We start from the raw sequence: 20,403 nt of genomic DNA on the forward strand, positions 1-20,403 counted from the left end.
CCTATTCTATAGCACAGGGAACCATATTCAACAACCTATGATAAACCATAGTGGAAAAGAATATGGGAAAGAAGGTATATATATGTGTGTGTGTGTGTGTGTGTGTGTGTGTGTGTGTGTGTACACACATATATCAGCAGAAAGTAATACAACATTGCAAATCAACTATACTTGAATAAAATACATTTTAAAAATGTTAATGAAGTGCTTCAACCTCTACTAAGTGAGTTATGTGAGGCAGATCATCCAAGCACATTTTCAGATCATTATTATAACCCAGTTAAGCCATTCTTGAAGGTAACTGTTGAAATTATTTAATAAATCAAACTTTAGGCTTTGCAGCTTGGGCTTTTCCTTTAACTTTTTTTTTTATGTTTCTAGAAATCTGGTCATATTTTAAAGTTCCTTCTAGCTCAGAAAAAGCAACACTCCAAAATTTTCACCTCTTTTCCATTTTCCTGCAGGTAATTCCTGTCTGGGTAATAAAAATCTATCCTGATTCACAAATAAAACAACAGAATAAATGTACACTTTCTTCAAAAAACACTAACTATGGAATATTTTTTTAGCAATTCCACAGCTTTTCACCCTGGAGCAAGCTCCGGAGCCTTAAATAGGACTCTGCTCTTGAGGTCAAAAGAAGGACTAGCTACATAGAATTCAAATAATGTTTATGATCCATGTACATTAACAGTGAATCCATTTAAAGGAAGTCTGGGACTATTTAACAATAATCATTCTGGACTCCTTCCAATCAATTCTCCATCCTGAAGCTTGAATAATTTCTTCTAAAATGTATAATTGACTGAATTACTCCCCTCTTTAAAATTCTTCATCAGCTCATCTTTGTGTTTAGAATAAAATTCAGAGTTCTCAGCATATTACACAAAGCTTTTCTTGATCTGGCCCCAGCCTACCTTTCTCAATAGTATTTGCCACTTTTCCTCCTTTCCTGGATCGCTTATTTTAACCACGGTAACTATTTGCCATTATCGTCACTCTGCTGGGCCTTTTTCCATCTTGTTCCCTCTATCTGAGATATTCTTCCTTTTCTGAACCCACCCAAACCCACTGCTACACACTTTTTAAAACCTAAGTATCTTCTACTCATCGATGAAGATACAACTCATTCATGACTTCAGAAAACACTCCTTGTCCCACCTTTTCTTCTTCTCTTTCCAGACACCAATAGGGAGCCTGTTCTCTGCTCTCCCACGACATTGTATAAAAGTTATTACAGCATTTTTTTCACCCTGTATTATAATTAGCTACTAAGAAACAAGTTCCTTAATGGTAGGTTCCATGTCTGTGCTGCACTAAGTCACTCGGGGCACTCTTCGTCCCCTTCTGATGTCTATGTCAGAAGCATTCTCTGTCCCTTGTCATACTTTTCTTTCTTTTCTTTTTTTTAAATATTTATTTATTTATTTGGTTGTGGCACGTCTTATTTGCATCATGTGGGATCTAGTTTCCTGGCCAGGGATCGAACCCAGGCCCCCTAAATTGGGAGCTTGGAATCTTAGGCACTGGACTACCAGGGAAATCCCACATGCGCTTTAAAAAAACACACACGCTTGTAAAATACGCACACATCAGGAATTAGGAGGCCATGAAACAAGGGGCTTACAGGTGCCAAAAATATGCTAGGATTCAGAATAAACAAAACCAACTGAAAAACTTCTTGGTTCAAAACACAAAGATATTTCGTTTTTCATGACACATGAGTTTTGTTGTTGTTTTAAAGGAATATTTTAGGGACAAAAACAAAGCTTCTTGTGTTGTCTGAGGCAGGGCCTGACTTCTGTCTTCCTTGAAAGCATTCTGCAAAAGCCAGAAGCCAGCCTGAGCAGGCCTTGCCGTTCACTCCCAAGCCTGCCCTCGGCAGAGCTACAGGGCATCCAGGATGTGGTCGATCTTGCTGACCAGCTCCTGCCGCTTTCCCGAGATGAGCTTCTCGTTCTCGATGTACGTGTCTTTCTTGAGTTTGCCAGCCACCAGCCGCTCGGCCTCCACCGCCGACTTCAGGACCAGCTCCTTGACCTGCGCGTCCAGCTTCTGCATTTCACTCACTTTGTCACACAGGTCGGAGCCCTCGGTCTTCAGCCGGGACTGCAGCAGCGCCACCTCGCCGGTCAAGGCCGTGTGCTCCGTCTCCAGGCTCTTCTTGCCACTGTTGAGGGTGGACACGTCTCGGGACTGTACCTGTTAACCGTCTCGTCAAAGTGACGGTAGAGGCCTAGTCTCCTGTTGACCAGGGTCAACACCTGCTCCGTGACGCAGGCCACCTTCATCCTGGCCTCCGCAGCCGGGTCCTTCGTGATGGAGAAGTCCAGCCTGACACAGACGATGACGGTGAAGAAGAGGATGTAGAAGGTGGCCACCACCAGCAGCAGCTCCTGCAGCATGAGCATCTTGTTGAAGGTGTAGTGAACGACGATGTCCTGGATGTGCTGCTCCACCAGGTTCTTCTTGTGGGCCACGATGACGGGGCGGCCGAACGTGTCCAGATAGGTGTGGTGCAGCCCGTCAGGGCCGCGGCTGACCTCGTAGGGGCTGTCCACCTGGATGTTCTTTGCCCCTTCCGGCAGGATGATCTTCACGGCCAGAGAGTCTATGACCTGCTCATCAAACACGTGGTCCACCAGCCTCATCTTCAGCGCGCACTGGTCTCCCAGGTTATAGAGGTACTCGTAGCTTGGGAGGTTGTAGCCGATGATGTAATGGGTCTTCCACCCACCGAAGAGCGGGAAGCGAGGCCGGATCTCCATCTCCACGGAGTCATCCAGGATGAGCAGGTGGCTGGTGGACACGTTGCCGATCTCGTCGCGGTAGTACACGTCCTGGGCCGCGGCGGGAAGGATGGTCTTGAAAGAGCGAACGGAGAAAGTGCTGCACTCAATATGCCAGCAAATATGTAAAACTCAGCAGTAGCCACAGGACTGGAAAAGGTGAGTTGGCATTCCAATCCCAAAGAAAGGCAATGCCAAAGAATGCTCAAACTACCAGACAGTTCTACTCATCTCATATGCTAGTAAAGTAATGCTCAAAATTCTCCAAGCCAGGCTTCAGCAATACGTGAACCATGAACTTCCAAATGTTCATGCTGGATTTAGAAAAGGCAGAGGAACCAGAGATCAAATTGCCAACATCTGGTGAATCATCGAAAAAGCAAGAGAATTCCAGAAAAACATCTACTTCTGCTTTATTTACTATGCCAAAGCCTTTGACTGTGTGGATCACAAGAAACTGTGAAAATTCTTCAAGAGATGCGAATACCAGACCACCTGACCTGCCTCCTGAGAAATCTGTACGCAGGTCAAGAAATAACAGTTAGAACCAGACATGGAACAACAGATTGGTTCCAAATCGAGAAAAGTGTATGTCAAGGCTGCATATTGTCACCCTGAATACATCATGTGAAATGTTGGGCTGGATGAAGCACAAGCTGGAATCAAGATTGCAGGGAGAAATATCAATAACCTCAGATATGCAGATGACACCACCCTTATGGCAGAAAGTGAAAAATAACTAAAGAGCCTCTTGATGAAAGTAAAAGAGGAGAGTAAAAATGTTGGCTTAAAACTTAACATTCAGAAAACTAAGATCATGGCATCCGGTCCCATCACTTCATGCAAATAGATGGGGAAACAATGGAAACAGTGACAGACTTTACTTTGGGGGGCTTCAAAATCACCACAGATGGTGACTGCAGCCATGAAATTAAAAGGCGCTTGCTCCTTGGAAGAAATTCTATGACCAACCTAGACAGCATATTAAAAAGCAGAGACATTACTTTATCAACAAAGGTCCATCTAGTTAAAGCTATGGTTTCTCCAGTAGTCATGTACAGATGTGAGAGTTGGACTATAGAGAAAGCCGAGTGCTGAAGAATTGATGCTTTTGAACTCTGTTGTTAGAGAAGACTCTTGAGAGTCCCTTGGACTGCAAGGAGATCAAATCAGTCAATCCTAAAGGAAATCAGTCCTGAATATTCATTGGAAGGATTGAAGCTGAAACTGAAACTCCGATACTTTGGCACCTGATGCAAAGAAGTGACTCATTGGAAAAGACCCTGATGCTGAGAAAGATTGAAGGTAGGAGGAGAAGGGAATGACAGAGGATGAGATGGTTGGATGACATCACCAACTTGACAGACATGAGTTTGAGTAAGCTCCAGGAGTTGGTGATGGATAGGGAAGTCTGGTGTTCTGCAGTCCATGGGGTCGCAAAGAGTTGGACATGACTGAGTGACTGAACTGAACTGATGTCACTCAGTAATGCCAGACTCTTTGTCACCCTATTTACTGTAGCCCGCCAACCTCCTCTGTCCATGGGATTCTCCAGGCAAGAATACTGCAGTAAGTTGCCATGTCCTCCTCTAGGGGATCTTCCCGACCCAGGGCTCGAACGCCAGTCTCTTATGTCTCCTGCATTGGAAGGTGGGTTCTTTACCACTAATGCCACGTGGGACTGTTACCTAGTAGATCGATGTTCATTGCATTTTCATTGTTGCTGTTGAATGCTGGATGGATGGATGGTTGGATGGATGGATGGGTGGGGATGTTTGGTTATGAACCAGGTTTATTTACTAGAAACAGACAACTTTAGTGCCCTCTTTAGGATGTAGGGACTGAGTAAATCAAACACGCTGGCTTTTTCTCAAGTGTTGCGGTCCTAGTGAATCTGGATTAAGTGGGAGACAAATGGAACTCTAAACGTGAAAAATTAAATGATAATAAAAAGCTAGTCTCTCAGGGTAGTGTGCTGCCTCGCCTCAGAAAATGAAATAGTACAGTGGGTAAGCCTGTGTCACTGACACATTTACCCATATTCTCTTAAAGAAACACGGATAGGTAGATAGGTGATAAAACAAACGATGTTCCACACAACTACCCTATTTGTATCTAAGGCACCTGAAGCTTACGCATTAAAACACCTATGAAGAGTGTGTCAGATGATCAGAATTTGGAAACCTGGGTTTGCTTTGCTTTTAGTCAGCTGTGTGGCCCTGGGTCCGTCATTCCCTCTCCCTGGTTCTCTCTTCCTCTCAGATGACCTCTGAGGTCAGTTTAGATTAAAAAATTATCTTCTCTTTTGACACTGTTTCCTTGGAGAGCACCTGACACAGAGACAGCATTAAAACTATGTGTCAAATGAATGAATTAGTCTCCTTCTCTGAGCTTTCTGGGTTTTACAGTGTGAGCTATAAACTAAGGTTGTGTCCTTCCAGCATGAAGAGTTTCAGCAGCACCTGTTCTTTCCTCAATCTGTTTTATTGTTGTTCAGCCGCTAAGTCATGGCTGACTCTTTGCGACCCCGTGAACTACAGCACACCAGACTTCCCTGTCTTTCACTATTTCCTGTATTCTCAAACTCATATCCATTGAGTAAGTGATGCCATCCAACCGTCTCATCCTCTGTCACCCCCTTCTCCTCTTGCCCTCAAACTTTCCCAGAATCAGGGTCTTTTCCAGTGAGTCAGCTTTTTGCAATAGGCTGTGGGATAATTATTTCCAATGAACCTAGATGTGGTCGGCAGCTCTATCATAACAGCTTCATTCAGTCATATTGAACTGAATGACTGTTTAATTACCTAGCTCCGATGCTAGACAGTGAGGAATGTAACAGCAGTGACTATGACATTGACTAAGATGGATTTCCTGTGTTAGGGTCCAACACAGAGAAGAGGCGTGCTTGACAAACAGCCGCAAGGAACTGAACTGGATTCACACGGAGCACTGAAAGGGCAGGTGATTAAAGAGCACCACAAACTAAACCCCAGCACTGCAGGGCAGAGGGAAGCCCAGCTGCCCGAGATCTAAGGGAGACAATAGGCAGAGAAAGATGATTTCGTCTGTTCTTATTGAAGGAAATTTGGATTCACGGCAAAGAAATGCCGAAGGCAAAAGTGCCAGACAGTACTCTCCAGACACCTCACCTCTCTCTGTGGCCTGTGATTCTACTCTGGTTTAGATCTAGGGTCCATGGACCAAGATGATTTTAGTGTGAACCTTCTGGTTTATAATGCAGGCTCTTCAAAACATGGCCCAAGGAAGAGGTACGGTTTTCATTCTTATCAGACTTCCTAGAAAAACTCCCATGTTTTTGTGAAATTTAGAAAACATTAAAAATTTAAGACATGCCGGAGAAGGAAATGGCAACCCACTCCAGTATTCTTGCCTGGAAAATCCCATGGACTGAGAAGCCTGGTGGGCTACAGTCCATAGGGTCGCAAGGAGTCGACACGACTGAGCGACTTCACTTTCACTTTCACGGCTGATTCATGTTGAGGTTTGACAGAAAACAGCAAAATTCTATAAAGCAATTATCCTTCAATAAAAAATAAATTAATTAAAAAAAAAAGAAAAAAAAAATTTAAGACATGCCAACATGAAATCCTTTCAGCCCCCTTCAGGACTAACAACATCAGTGCCTTTCTTAACATCACTGTGTTTACCTTAGAGCTTCTCAATCTTGCGTTTGCCTTAGAGACCTAGAATGGAAAGCTGTTTGCCTGGTTGGCTGATTTCATCTTGAACAGCTTTAACCTCCACTTTCATTTTGATTCAATATTAGATGTGCTTTTTCAATCCATTGTCTTGAAATCTTGCCAGATTACAAATAAGCAATTTCAACAAGAGTCATAAAAATGAACAGGACATCATAAAGAACATCAGTTGTGACCTTTATTTAACCTCCTACATGGTCCAAGTGTGTCCTTGGCCCCAACTGAAAAGTGAAAAGGAAATATACACAGATAATTTTACTTCCACTAAAATTCAGTGGTTAATAGCACCACTGAAAGGATGGGAGGAAGAAATGAAATCAGTATTTCAAGTATATGTGCCAGGCACTACCCCAGGGCAACATGACAAAATAAGCATCAGTCTCATTTTTGCAAAAGAAGAAGTTCAAACTCAAAGAAGTTAACACGAGCCATCATCTAAGGTCAAAAGCAACAAGATAATGGCACATAACCCCTCTATCTGGCTCTGAAGTCCATACTTTATCCTTTATAAAACTGAGCTTAAATTAAATCAGAGAACTACCGTATGAACAAGTAGGAACAGAGGAAATGAAAATTTTTAGAGACTTCATAATTTATCAGCACAGATCTTGAGAAATAAATTGTTTTCATATTTTGCTTTCACATGTTTATAAGTGTATGTGTGTGTGTGTACGTTTGTGCGTAGCGAAGAGTTTCAGATCGGCATGTCATCAGCGTTCTACTAATGAAATTCTGAGATAAAATATGATGCCTTCATTAGCTTGGTTGGATGTTATCACCAGCATATTTCTATTGAATATTAAAGATAACTCAAGGACTTCCAGTGCCACTCAGGGATATCCAACCTGAGGACCACTGATAAAATCTGAAACCACCCAGTATGATCGCACATCCCATCTGAATGAATATAGTCAGTTTTCGGTCTTAGCGCTCTTTGAGTTTTTAATTTAGTTATTCTATCAAGAATATTATGAGCTCTTTCTTATTTCTTTGAGTTTCCTCCTTTAATAAGCCAATTTTGTAATGACTGCATCCCAGACCCCAGTATTTGTAAAAAGTTGCTCACTTTGACACTTTATTCTGATACTAGAATAAATCAAAGAAATAATATATATTTTTTGGAAACTGTTCAACTAGCAATAATTTTTTGCTTCACTGATATTTTTTGGACTGAACATATTCTTTTCACATTTTGAAAGTGACAATATGATTGTGGCATATTTCAGATATCTGTTTTTGGCTAAAAAGTGATTTTTTGATTATCTTTATTTTGAAAAACCAAGGAATTATTAGGAATCATGAAGCCTTCTTTAAATAAACTATAAATGAATAACAGCTGTTATTAACTTACAATATTGACATTTTAATGTTTACTATAAAGGTTTGCTTGGCCCCAAGGCTTTAAGGGATAAGTGGAATCATTTGACCAATTATTTCCAGGGTACCAGTGAAGTCACTGGGCTCTCTCCCGACACTCAAATCCAGTGCTCTTGGACTTAGAAGCTAATGTCTGTCAGCTACTCGGGGCTAAAGGGAGGCATTTGGTTGCTCAATGCCAGTGTCCTTCCCTGGAACCAGAGCTTTCCGAGCTCTGTCACCTGGATACATTTACCACTTCCTGAAATAAGTTAAGTCTCTGTTCTAGGGAGCTCACTACACCTCCTCCCTAGGTTTCCCACTCCCCCCAGTCTGACATCCCTCAACACCTCTATCATTTTCCTGAAGATAAGCCTATGAGCTCTTTTAATTCTTTGAGCTTCACTGTATAGCACATGGAACTATACTCAATATCTTGTAACAACCTATAAGAGAAAAAAATCAAAAAAGAAAGTTCACGTGTATGTGAATGAGTATGTCTGTGTGTGTGTGTATGTGTGTGTGTGTGTGTGTGTGTGTGGGCTTTTCTAGTGGCTCAGACAGCAAAGAATCTGCCTGCAATATGAAAGTCCTAAGTTCAATCCCTGGGCCAGGAAGATCCCCTGGAAAAGGCAAGACAACCCACTCCAGTATTCTTGCCTGGAGAATTCCATGGTTAGAGGAGCCTGGTGAGTTACAGTCCATACGGTCACAAAACAGTCAGACATGATTTAGTGACTAAGCAACAACACACACACACATATTTATGTGTGTGTGTGTTATGCACTGGTAAAGAATCTGCCTTCCAATGCAGGAGACACACGAGACATGGGTTTGATTCCTGGGTTGAGAAGATCCCCTGGAGAAGGATCTGGCAACCCACTCCAGTCTTCTTGCCAGGAGAATTTCACAGACAGAGGAGCCTGGTGGGCTACAGTCCATGGGACTGCAAAGAGTCATACATGACTGAATGACTGAGCACGCACACACACACACACATGTATGAAGCACTTTGCTATAAACCTGAAACTAACACAACATTGTTAATTATACTTCAATAAAAATTTTGAAAAAGTTTATACATTTCAAAAAAAAAGAAAATTCTAAGAGTTTTACTCGTGATCACTCTTCTCTCTGGGTAAACAGGGCAACCAAGATAACAAGCAGGCTGAACTGGCAGAGCTGTGTGCGGGCTCAAGAGACACAGTCCACGGTCCCTTTCCTCAGAGACCGTAACAGTGTAGTGGTTAAGAGCACAGACCTTGACGCCAGGCTCCCTGAATGTGAACACCAGAGTCTGCCCCTCGGCTGCCCATTCTTCAGCAAATTGTTCAACCTCTGTGTGCCTTGGCTTCATCATGTGTAAAATAAAGATACGATGATACCATTTTAAAGGGTCATACTGAAGATGCATGCCTGAGTGAGTGCTAAGTCGCTTCAGTCATGTCCAACTCTTTGTGACCCCATGGACTGTAGCCCACCAGTCTCCTCTGTCTGTGAAATTCTCCTGGCAAGAAAATGGGATTCTCTAGGCAAGAATACTGGAGTGGGCTGCCATGTCCTCCTCTAGGGGATCTTCCCGACCCAGGGATTGAACCCATGTCTCTTATGTCTCCTACATTTAAGTGCGTTCTTTACCCACTAGCGCCACTTGGAACACCCATATTGAAGATGAAATAAGTTAATTCACACAAAGTATTTAGAACAGTGCCTAACCCAAAGTGAACACTCAATAACTGTTAGCTTTTATTAGCTACTATTGATTCCTCTCTGAGATGCTTTTCTCAGCTGCTCTTCACTTTGATTTTCTGAATCCATTCTTACACTTGCTCTAAGCCTAATGATGAAGCAAGCTGCACAAGCCAGCAGGGAGTCGGCAGTCCTGAGTACTCTGCACACCAGCCTGGCCTTGACTTATCCCTCCGGGGTGCTTTTTCAGTGAGGCAGCATATTTTAAAAGGTTCGAGAGTCAGACTCCCTGGTGGGAAACTCTGGCTCCATTGTACTTTTTTCTACGTGGATGACCTTGGGCAAGGGCTTAATCTTGCTCTGCATAAGGACGGCACCAAACTTAAAGGGTGATCATGAGGATTAAATTACTCAACATTCATAAAATTCTAAAAATTTACTTGCAAAGATCAAATTCTATATAAGTTGGTTAAATAAATACCAATTCTGATTAGGAGAAACAGAAATTTCATTTCTTACCGAAGAATGAAAATGTCAGGAAGGGGTGTTAAGAAGGATTGATTTCTTCTGGGGGTTGCTATAAGAATCTGCCTGTCACTGCAGACAATGTAAGAGATGAAGGTTCAACCCCTTAGTCGAGACAATTTCCTGGAGGAGGGCATGGCAACCCACTCCAGTATCCTTGCCTGGAGAATCCCATGGACAGAGGAGCCTGGTGGGCTACAGTCCACAGGGTCGCACAGAAAGGGACCCAACTGAACCGACTTAGTACAGTACAAACTTAAGACCTCAAACTATAAAAATTCACTCCTAAAATACTAGCAAACTTTCTTCAATGAATTTCAGATTGCTGTTGTTGTTTAGTCTCAAAGCCATGTCCGGCTCTTTGCGACTCCATGGACTGCAGCCCACTAGGCTTCTCTGTCCATGGAATTTGGCAGGCAAGAGTACTGGAGTGGGTTGCTATTTCCTTCTCCACAATTTCAAATTAACAGTAGTTATATTAAATAAATAATGTGGCAGTCTTGAAAAACAATTCTTACAGTAAATTAAACCCAACTCCTGTAACTCAGTATATATAAATTTTTTTCTTACCTAAACTGCATAGGAATAAATTTATATGGGGTATAAATCAAGTCAAGATAAATGTTTCAATATAATGAGATCTTTCATAAGGTAACAGAAAGTTATGCAGTTTAAGTGAACTTTTGCAATCATTCAAAGATCTAAAAAAATTTTATAATGACTACCTACTACGTACCAGTGTGTTAAGTGATGGGGGAACAATGGAGGATGCCTGCCTTTCAATGACTTGCCATTAAGAGTGTAGGAATAAGAGATGGGAATAAACAGTAACAAGGTCCCCCAACATGAAGCAGGAGACAGGCCACACCTATGCCTTCTGTGCCACCTGAAAACCACCCACGGCGCTCACTCACCCTCCACACCCACCAGTCTAATCCCCACTTTACAGGAAGTCTGAGTTCCCTGGTTGGAATGAGGGAGAGGGAGAGACTTGGTGCTTTTCCTTTGTAAATGCAACGCACATTGAACTACTGGCAAAGTGTGCAACTTTGTAATAGCCCTGAGAAATGGTACAAGGAAAAGTAAAGACAAGGTGTTTTCATTGTCTATAAAAAACCAGAGAGTACTTGCAGATTGATTTAGCTATTTAAAAATAGAATCCAAAGAAATGACTTTCATGAAGAAGAAGGTTTAAAATATGTTTTAGTCATTTTTTTCTCTCCAGGAAGACTGTCTAAGCCACCAGCGAAGAGAGTAAAATATCATGCTTTCTAAACTTAATTCCACACTATCCAAGCTCTGGCTACAGTGAAATTGACCCTTTTTCCATCACCACATAAACATCTTTTAAACACATTTGAAGGTAGATTCTCTGGACATCTCTGGGTATACAGTTGGCACTTCTGAAGTTTTGCTTGTACCTTGAGGTTCAGAAACTACCACACAATTGTACTCATCTCACATGCTAGCAAAGTAATTCTCAAAATTCTCCAAGCCAGGCTTCAACAGTACGTGAACCGTGAACTTCCAGATGTTCAAGCTGGATTTAGAAAAGGCAGAGGAAACAGAGATCAAATTGCCAACATCCGTTGGATCATCAAAACAGCAAGAGAGTTTCAGAAAAACATCTATTTCTGCTTTATTGACTATGCCAAAGCATTTGACTGTGGATCACGACAAACTGAAAATTCTTCAAGAGATGGGAATACCAGACCACCTGACCTGACTCCTGAGAAATCTGTATGCACGTCAAAAAGGAACAGTTAGAACTGGGCATGGAACAAGAGACGGGTTCCAAATTGGGAAAGGAGTATGACAAGGCTGTATAGTATCACCCCGCTTATTTAACTTATATGCAGAATACATCATGCGAAACGCTAGGCTGGATGAACCACAAGCTGGAATCAAGATTGCCAGGAGAAATATCAATAATCTCAGATATGCAGATGACACCACCCTTATGGCAGAAAGTGAAAAAGAACTAAAGAGCCTCTTGATGAAAGTGAAAGAGGAGAGTGAAAAAGTTGGCTTAAAACTCAACATTCAGAAAATTAAGATCATAGCATCTAGTCCCATCACTTCATGACAAATAGATGGGAAAACAATGGAAACAGTGAGAGGCTTTATTTTAGGGGGCTCCAAAATGAATGCAGACGGTGATGGCAGCCATGAAATTAAAAGACACTTTCTCCTTGGAAGAAAAGCTATGACCAACCTAGACAGCACATTAAAAAGCAGAGACATTACTTTGCCAACAAAAGTTCATCTAATCAAAGCTATGGTTTTTCCAGTAGTCATGTATGGATGTGACAGTTGGACTATAAAGAAAGCTGAGCGCTGAAGAACTGATGCTTTTGAACTGTGGTGTTGGAGAAGACTCTTGAGAGTCCTGAGGAGATCCAACCAGTCAATCTTAAAGGAAATCAATCACAAATATTCATTCGTGAAGGACTGAAGCTGAAGCTGAAACTCCAATATTCTGGCCACCTGATGCGAAGAGCTGACTCATTTGAATGATGCTGGGAAAGACTGAAGGCAGGAGAAGGGGATGACAGAGGATGAGATGGCTGGATGGCATCACTGACTCGATGGACATAAGTTTGAGCAAGCTCCAGGAGTTGGTGATGGACAGGGAGCACTGGCATGCTGCAGTCCATGGAGTCATAATGAGTCAGACATGACTGAGCGACTGAACTGAACTGAGGGTCAGGATGAGGGTGGTTGGATTGTAGAAGCAGTCTTTCTGGCCAGGCCTGCTCAGGGTTTGGACTCTTTTAGCAAAGTCACTGAAACTTTAACTTTCTAAAGGAAACCTCTGCAGTCTAAAAAAATAATACAGCTTCTGTAACTTCTTCCCTCAGAAACATGGAGAGAAGTTTTAATCATTATGTAGGCAGCTGAATCCTAGGCTGTAGAGTTTGATGATCTTGCTCTATATGCCCAGGTAAATTACCTTGATTTGCTCATCTGCATTACTAAGGGACCAAACAGATTTTTCTAACAGAAAAAATACCATAATGCAGATTAGTAAAATCACATAGTACACTGTAAAATGTTTTCTTTAGTTGTTATTCCTTCAAATCTGAAAGAACGTTTCTCTGAATCTGGAAGAATTTTAGCTCGTGTAAAGCAGCAGTCTCATATATACCTGGAGCATCAATTAAAAGCACTGGTTGCTGAGTTTTTTTGTTTCTTTTGTTTTCAGGATCCCAATTCTCTGTGGAAGAACACATGTACAGGTTCTCAACTTGTCTTTCACTACTTGGTACAACAGCGACATGTCTTAAAGCAAAAATGTCTTGAAAGCCAATGGGCATAGAAGGCTATTTCTTTTTTTTAATGTTTTATTTTGTATTGGGGTATAATGAAGGGATTCAGCCATACATATACATGAATCCATGCTTCCCCAAACCCCCTTCCTATCCAGGCTGCCACATAACATTAAGCAGAGTTCCTTATGCTATACAGAAAGTCTTTGCTGGTTATCCATTTGAAATATAGCAGTGGGTATGTGTCCGTTCCAAACTCCCTAACTACCCCTTCCCTCAGCCTTACCCCCTGATAAATCATAAGTTCATGCTCTAAGTCTAGGAGTCTGTTTCTGTTTTATAAATAAGTTTATTTGTATCATTTCTTTTTAGATTCTGCACAATAGAGTTTGCCATACTGAGTGAAGTAAGAAAGCTGCTTCTTATAAGGCAAAGTCAGCTATTCCTTAAATATGCCAAGAAAAATAACCATTCGAGTAACCAGGTATTAAAGCCCTACTAAGCATACAGACATCGTCCCAGGGGGTTTATATATGTCACTTCTAATTCTTATAAGCATGCACACAATTGTTACTAATCATTCTCATTTTATAAATAAGCTGAAAGTATCAGTTTCTTGACCAGTGATACCCAGCTAGTCAACAATAGATTGGGAATTTTAACCTTATCTGCCTGTTTCTAAAGATGAAGTCTTTGCTTCCTCAGCAACTGGCCTACTACAAGTACAAATGCAGTTATGCTAAATCTCAAAAGACAATTCCTGAATTTATCTGGGAGCCAAGGGGTTTTAGATAAAAGGTCTATTTGCATGCTCTAGGCCTATCTCACTGCTTTACCTCAAGTGACAACTCAACCTGATTCAGAAGAAACAGAGTTTCACCATGTGAGCACTTCCCTGGGTGAAAGAGGTTCCTTTAGTCCTCCCAAAGTAAGACATTACCTTTACCTCCCTGTCTAACGACGTTTTCTTTCAGAAGAATGTCTTCAAAGGGCAGGGTGAAGAAGCACTAAAAGTATATAGAAGACATCTGACTGGACTGAATTAATTTTTTTAAAGTAAAGCAAGAAAAGAAAATGGAGAAAGTAGAAAAAGAACCATTACTCTAGATGCTGAACAGTGAGATTAATGTGGGTACCTGAGAAAGGCTTGGTAAAGCAGGAGATTTGAGTCTCTAAGTCAAAGGCTTCCCTCCTGCTTTTTGCCACTGATACAAGATGTCCAAGTTCTCTAGAATTTGGAACCTGCAGTGCTAAGGAAACACACAGATTTCATCTATAGGAAAAGCATATTGCAGCCAATTCTTGATTATCTGCATCCCTAGAGAGCTGCAGTAAGAGAGTTAATATCCTAACATGGAAAATTTACCCACCAGCTTCTAAGCCATGAGCTTGCCCTTCTTACTTCTACCTCTAAAACTGGATAAAGAGGAAGCAGTCAGGAAGGAGAAAGAGGGAACTGGTTTTGCAGGCAGACTCAGTTCATATTCTGGCTCCTCAAGCACCAGTTAGGTGTTTATGGAAAACTTTGAACTTCATTGAAACTCAAAATACTAGCAATAAAATGGAGCTTATAAGACCTACCTCTTAACTGCTTTTCTAAGGGTAAATAAAATGATACACGCAAAATAATTAGCAAAACACCTGCTATACAATAGTCTACACGAAGACTAGCCATATTCACCCAGAGGCTCCGTAACAGACTGTACTTCCCTTCATCTAAAAGTTTGAGAAATTGTCCCATCTTACACAAGCATAAATCAGAAAGTGAATATCCACAATTATATTTAGTAACATCTTCACATGAGTTGGTGAATGTCACAGGTGAGTGTTTCCTGTGCTTTATTTATTAATTGCCTGTTCCTCAGTGGAGTGTGTATCCACTGGGGACAGGCAACTCTACCACTCGGACTGGCATGGGAAACACTTGGCATTCAGACCAACTCACTGAAAAATATGCAAGAGGACAATTTGCCTTGTTTCTTCCACAAAGATAATGGTGTGAGACATCTTCCCAAAAGTTTTCAGGAAGAATGTCGGCTTTGAAATCTTTAAAGCTTTTCTGTTTTGATTTTTGTTTCTAGTTTTCCTTGGAAAACAAAACTGAGAGCCTTAAAAATTCCCAGGATGGGGCAGTGGATGCTATTCTCCAAACATCACATGCTTCTAGTAGTTGGCAAGAACTTACGTGCGCATGGTAGATGGGGAAAAAAATAACCCCTTTCTCCTAAAAGACGGGTTCTTTAAATGCAAATAATTTGGTACAGATCACTTGATGCTACAGAATTTGACTGTGGCTGTAAACATAAAGGGTCTTGTCAAAAGCATTTGAACCAGGTACCAAATAAAGTGTGCCAGGTGTTTACAGAACCTGGCAGTTAAAATCGTGTCTGTGGGTAAGAAAAGAAAGCAGCTTCTTGACAACTTCTTTGAGCCTTAATTCTTTGAAGTTTATCTGATAGCTCTGTCAGGACCAGGCATGCGTCCAGAATAACTTCTGAGACTGCTCATCACACAAGAGACAGGCACAGCATGAACCACCTAGATGCTTCGGTCTGACAGAAACAACCAGAATCCAGTGCTTTAAGTCACTATCCTGAAAACCAATGGCCTGGAAGGTCAATTTTGATTTAAAAACAACAACAGCCATGAACCTCAGGGTATATGACGTCACATTCATACAAAAGGGAAATAAACAAAAGTAAAAGTATTAGTCCCTTCTTAATGCTTTGTACTGAGGGCTTGGTTTAATTAAAACCACCAAACCTTTACTGCCCTGCCTGCATAGGTGATGTGTACTATGACGGGCCCTGAGACACAGAACATTATCTGGCTGAAGTCTAAAGGGAAAACTTGTTCCTTGCACATCAGCAGAGCAAGTTAAACTAAGGCTCAGCCCCTGTCATTAAAAGGCTCACAATGTATGTCTCTGCCTGTGACCTGTGTGCATAGGTACTGAGGCAGAAAGTGAGATAATATTAAACTGCTATAATACACATTTATAAATTCTAGAGACATTTACAACATATCTAATATATTCTTAATATATAATCGATATGTACTATAAATAATAAATGTGATATGTATTAATGGCATATAAAGAGCTTTAAAAGTCCAAGGAAAGAAACAATGAATTCTGCTGGAGAGAACTGAAGAAGGCTTCTCATAGGAGATACAATTCATCTGTACTGAGAACGGTAAGTACATTTTTTCCATTTGAAGAAATAACAGAAGGGAATGTTTTGATCATAACAATTCTTACACCCATGACCAAACACTGGGTTGGCAAGAAAGTCCGTTTGGGTTTTTCTGTAATATGAAAAAACCCCAAAGGAACTTTCTGGCCAAACCAGTAAATGGCGACAATGATGCTCCCTGTGGATCTACAGCTACAATCATCACTAAATTAATATCTGTCAGTGAAACAGGTAATAATACATATTTGGCTGTAATTTAACCAATAAAATATACAGTAAGATGCGTGTGTGTGCAAAGTCGCTTCAGTTGGGTAAGACTCTTTGCAACCCTATGGACGGCAGCCTGGCAGACTTCTTTGTCAATGAAACTCTCCAGCCAAGAATACTGGAGTGGGTTGCCATGCTCTCCTCAAAGGGATCTTCCTGACCCAGAGTCTGAACCTTCATCTCTTACATTCCTGCATTGGCAAGTGGGTTCTTTACCACCAGCGCCACCCGGGAAGTCCACATGGTAAGATACACAGGCATTAATCAGATCCTAGGTGTGTCAGACCACTGTTATTCCTAACCAGGTATTTGCGATAGATCAGGGGTAGAAATGTTTTGAAAAGTAAATATGATAGACCTAATTCTGTCTTGTGAAAAGAGGAAATATCTAAGAATAATTCCATTTATCTATTCTGCTCCTGCTAAATTCTTTCATTTAAAAAAGTCTTTATTAAACACCTATAGGATGTCAAGCAGTCATTAGATAATCCTGTCCCTGAAGACCCATTATGTTCTCATTAAAGTGACTGAGTTGACCTGCAGGGGAGAACTCACAGGTATTCTGTCAGACAGACAGATAAATAACATCAGGTCAGTATGATAAGCTCTCTTGCAGAGGTGTGAACAGTATTTGGGGGACAAAAATAACCAACCACTAGATCTGCTAGCATTTTATTACCCCAAATCCAATGTGCATATACAGGGAAGTGATCTCCATGTCACTTATTATCACTTATTACTTGTGATAATGATAATGCTCACACATTACTACATTTCATCCTCACAAGAATCCTATGAAGTAGGAGTTATCAGCTTCTTTTACAGATGAAGGAAAATGAGCCCCAGAAAGTTTAGATCATATACCCAAGGTAACACGGCTAAAAAAGCATGAACTAGGTTGTGAATAAGACCTTACTGTTGCTAAAACCTGTGCTCTTCCACCTCATCATAGTTGGCTCTTTTGATTATAATTACCATGAGAATAGAGGCCACAGAAAATGATAAGCATATAAGAACTCAAAGGGGTCTTAGAGATGGATTATTCACACTCTTTACTTTATAGAGGAAGTGACAGGCTGGTTCTGTTATCCAGGTAACCAGGGACCTATTTTGTTCTTAGAGCAAAAGGCACATGTATGGGTGAATAGATTCCATGTAAATACCAGTTCCTCCCGGTTAAAGGCAGAGACCCAAGGAGACAATGTGCACATGAGGAACTGAAGTCCAAGGGCAAGACTTTGGCTACTTGACTACCACATTCTTCTGTTTCATTTCTCTGTTATACCATACTGCCTCACTTTTGGGTAATCACAATCTCCCATGAATAAATTATTATATTTTCTAAAGCAACCAAAGTTAATCAAATGTAAATTTTTAACCAAAGACACTGAGGGTTTTCTCTGATGTCCATCCCAATGATTCAGTCTCAGAGCCCCCAAAATACTCAATTAATACAAGCCTTTTGCCTTAAGGCCTTCGGTGAGGGGTGGGGGGAGGGAAGCAAGTTTGCTCTTTTGTTTTCTTCCCTGCATCCTGAATATCACCATGTGTTCCAAAGTTCCACAAACCTCTCAGCCCTTGAATATGACTTCTAAGAATTCTCTGATGAAAGAAACATTCGCTTGGTTCCCTAGTAACGTTTCTTTATAGTGTCACAATGTACAAATATCCCACTTTCAAAAAAGGTTATAATAAAGGATCAAAATGAATTGTGCTACTCAACAGAAAATACTCATTATTGATAATGAGGCCAGCTCAACATCCCATAGAATAAAGCCTTAAGAGGTAGATATTAGGAGAGGTGCACAAAGGCAGTGTAATGACTATGGTGGTGAAAACTTCATGGGTTAAATAAAGCCACCCAAGTGTTTGAATGTGCTGTGTTGATGAATTAGGTGTTAATACATAAAGCCACTCACAGTGGTTGTGATTTGTTGAGCTAGTCAATGTTTTGTATTATGCTTTTAAACAAGGAAATCAAGGTCTTGTTTTTATAGGAGGAAAGCTATACAAAATATCCTCCTCTCTGTTTGATAGATCAAGCTTCCTACTGGAGCTGGCCCGAAGCAGAAACAGTGAGGAAGGGCTGCCTCTGGTCGTTTTGGTGTTGGGTTTCCTCTGAGACAGCCTGCAGCCTGGTCCAAAGGCATGCTCTACACTTGAAATCCTGATTCTGGGACGTCCAGGGACAACTGCAGAGCTGCTCTGATCCCATAAACCTATAGTTTTCATAATCAGACCTGCTAAACACTGCTCAGAAATCCTAGGCAATGACTCTAGGAAGTTCCCCTTTCTCACGTTTCTTCAAGGACCATCCTAACCAGCATCACGCTCTTTGAGGCCCTAACATCAACTCCTTTCTCCTGGGGAGAGCAAATAGGAAGGATTAAGCAGGAACCCTCTTAGCTTCCAGGAAGCTCTAGGAAGGAGCTAGAAAGAGCCTCTATAAGGAGGCTCTAGGCTTGTGTAGTAGCTTCTGTCCCAAAACTAACGCACCCCCTGAGCTGAGAACCCTATCCATCCTTTCCCACCTCCTTAGCAACCTCACGTCTTTAAATACACCTCTTTCCTCTATTTTAACTTTTCCTTCTGCAGCTGCTCCAGAAGTCTTGCCAACGCTCGCTCCACCTCTTCCACGCCGCTCACTCCTGGCTTCTCCCGCCACACTCGGGCTCTGCTTTCTCCTCCACTGAAACCAGCTGGTGGAAGTGCCAGTAACTTCCTCATTACCAAATGCAAAAGGACCTTCTCTCTCCCTTTTGTTGTAGGTGACATGGGAGTCCTGGCATGAGACTGAAGGTTTTAATTACCAAATCCAGAAAAAAGTTCAGAAAAACAAGGGCCAACTAGAGAGTTGATCTAAAGCAAAGGAGAGCAGGAGAGGCACGGAGAAATGAAGACACTTTCCCAGTATTCTGTTACGGGTAAGCAGCAGTTCTGGACTTCGAAGTCACGAAGCTGGGGCTTCTGCTTGTTTAACCTTTCACTGAACTGCTAGTTGTAGTCTCCTGTATTATTTTCTAACACTATGCGTCAGACTTTCCCCATAAGTACATATTGATTTCAGTGCTCAACACCCGCATTCTATTCTATTTTGTAGATATACTATATTTACTCAGTCATCTATTGATGGGTATTTAGGTCATTGTTGACTTTTCCTGTAACCTCAACCCAACAACAACAACAAAAAGGTGTAGTAAACTTTCTTATAGATACGTTTTGTGCCCTTGTAGAAGTCTATTTGCATGATAAATTCCTAGAAATGAAATTACTGAGTCAAAGGGTCTACGCTTTACAAAAAGAGACAGATACTATCAGTTTAAAGAATGTACCAATGTGCATGAAAGTTTGATTTTACTCGATATTTCTGAACTACTTGACTTGATCGACTTTTTCTCAATGCCTTCATTTTCACGGCACCTCTCTGGCTATTGTTTCTCCATATTTTTAAAGCATCCTCTTCCTCCATGTTCTCCTCCAGTGCTGGGCATTCCCAAGGGTTCTGTTTCTCTTGGTCTATAGCTTTCCCGCAAGTAATTACATTCATGTCAATTGTTTCAGCTATGACTTTCATGTGCTTATGCTGTTTAAAAAA

General features: G+C 41.3%; 1 protein-coding gene and 1 pseudogene across 10 annotated transcripts in view; both read right to left on the reverse strand.

The window, feature by feature from the left end:
* The window catches only part of DLG2 (discs large MAGUK scaffold protein 2), a 2,226,746-nt gene that overhangs the window by 1,272,365 nt on the left and 933,978 nt on the right, over positions 1-20,403 (reverse strand). The gene's annotated exons all lie outside the window — the stretch shown is intronic.
* LOC133040757 (dolichyl-diphosphooligosaccharide--protein glycosyltransferase subunit 1-like) lies at positions 1,752-19,535 on the reverse strand (annotated as a pseudogene).

The sequence above is a fragment of the Dama dama genome, chromosome 2 (assembly GCF_033118175.1).
Source record: "Dama dama isolate Ldn47 chromosome 2, ASM3311817v1, whole genome shotgun sequence".
In the NCBI taxonomy this organism is placed as follows: domain Eukaryota; kingdom Metazoa; phylum Chordata; class Mammalia; order Artiodactyla; family Cervidae; genus Dama; species Dama dama.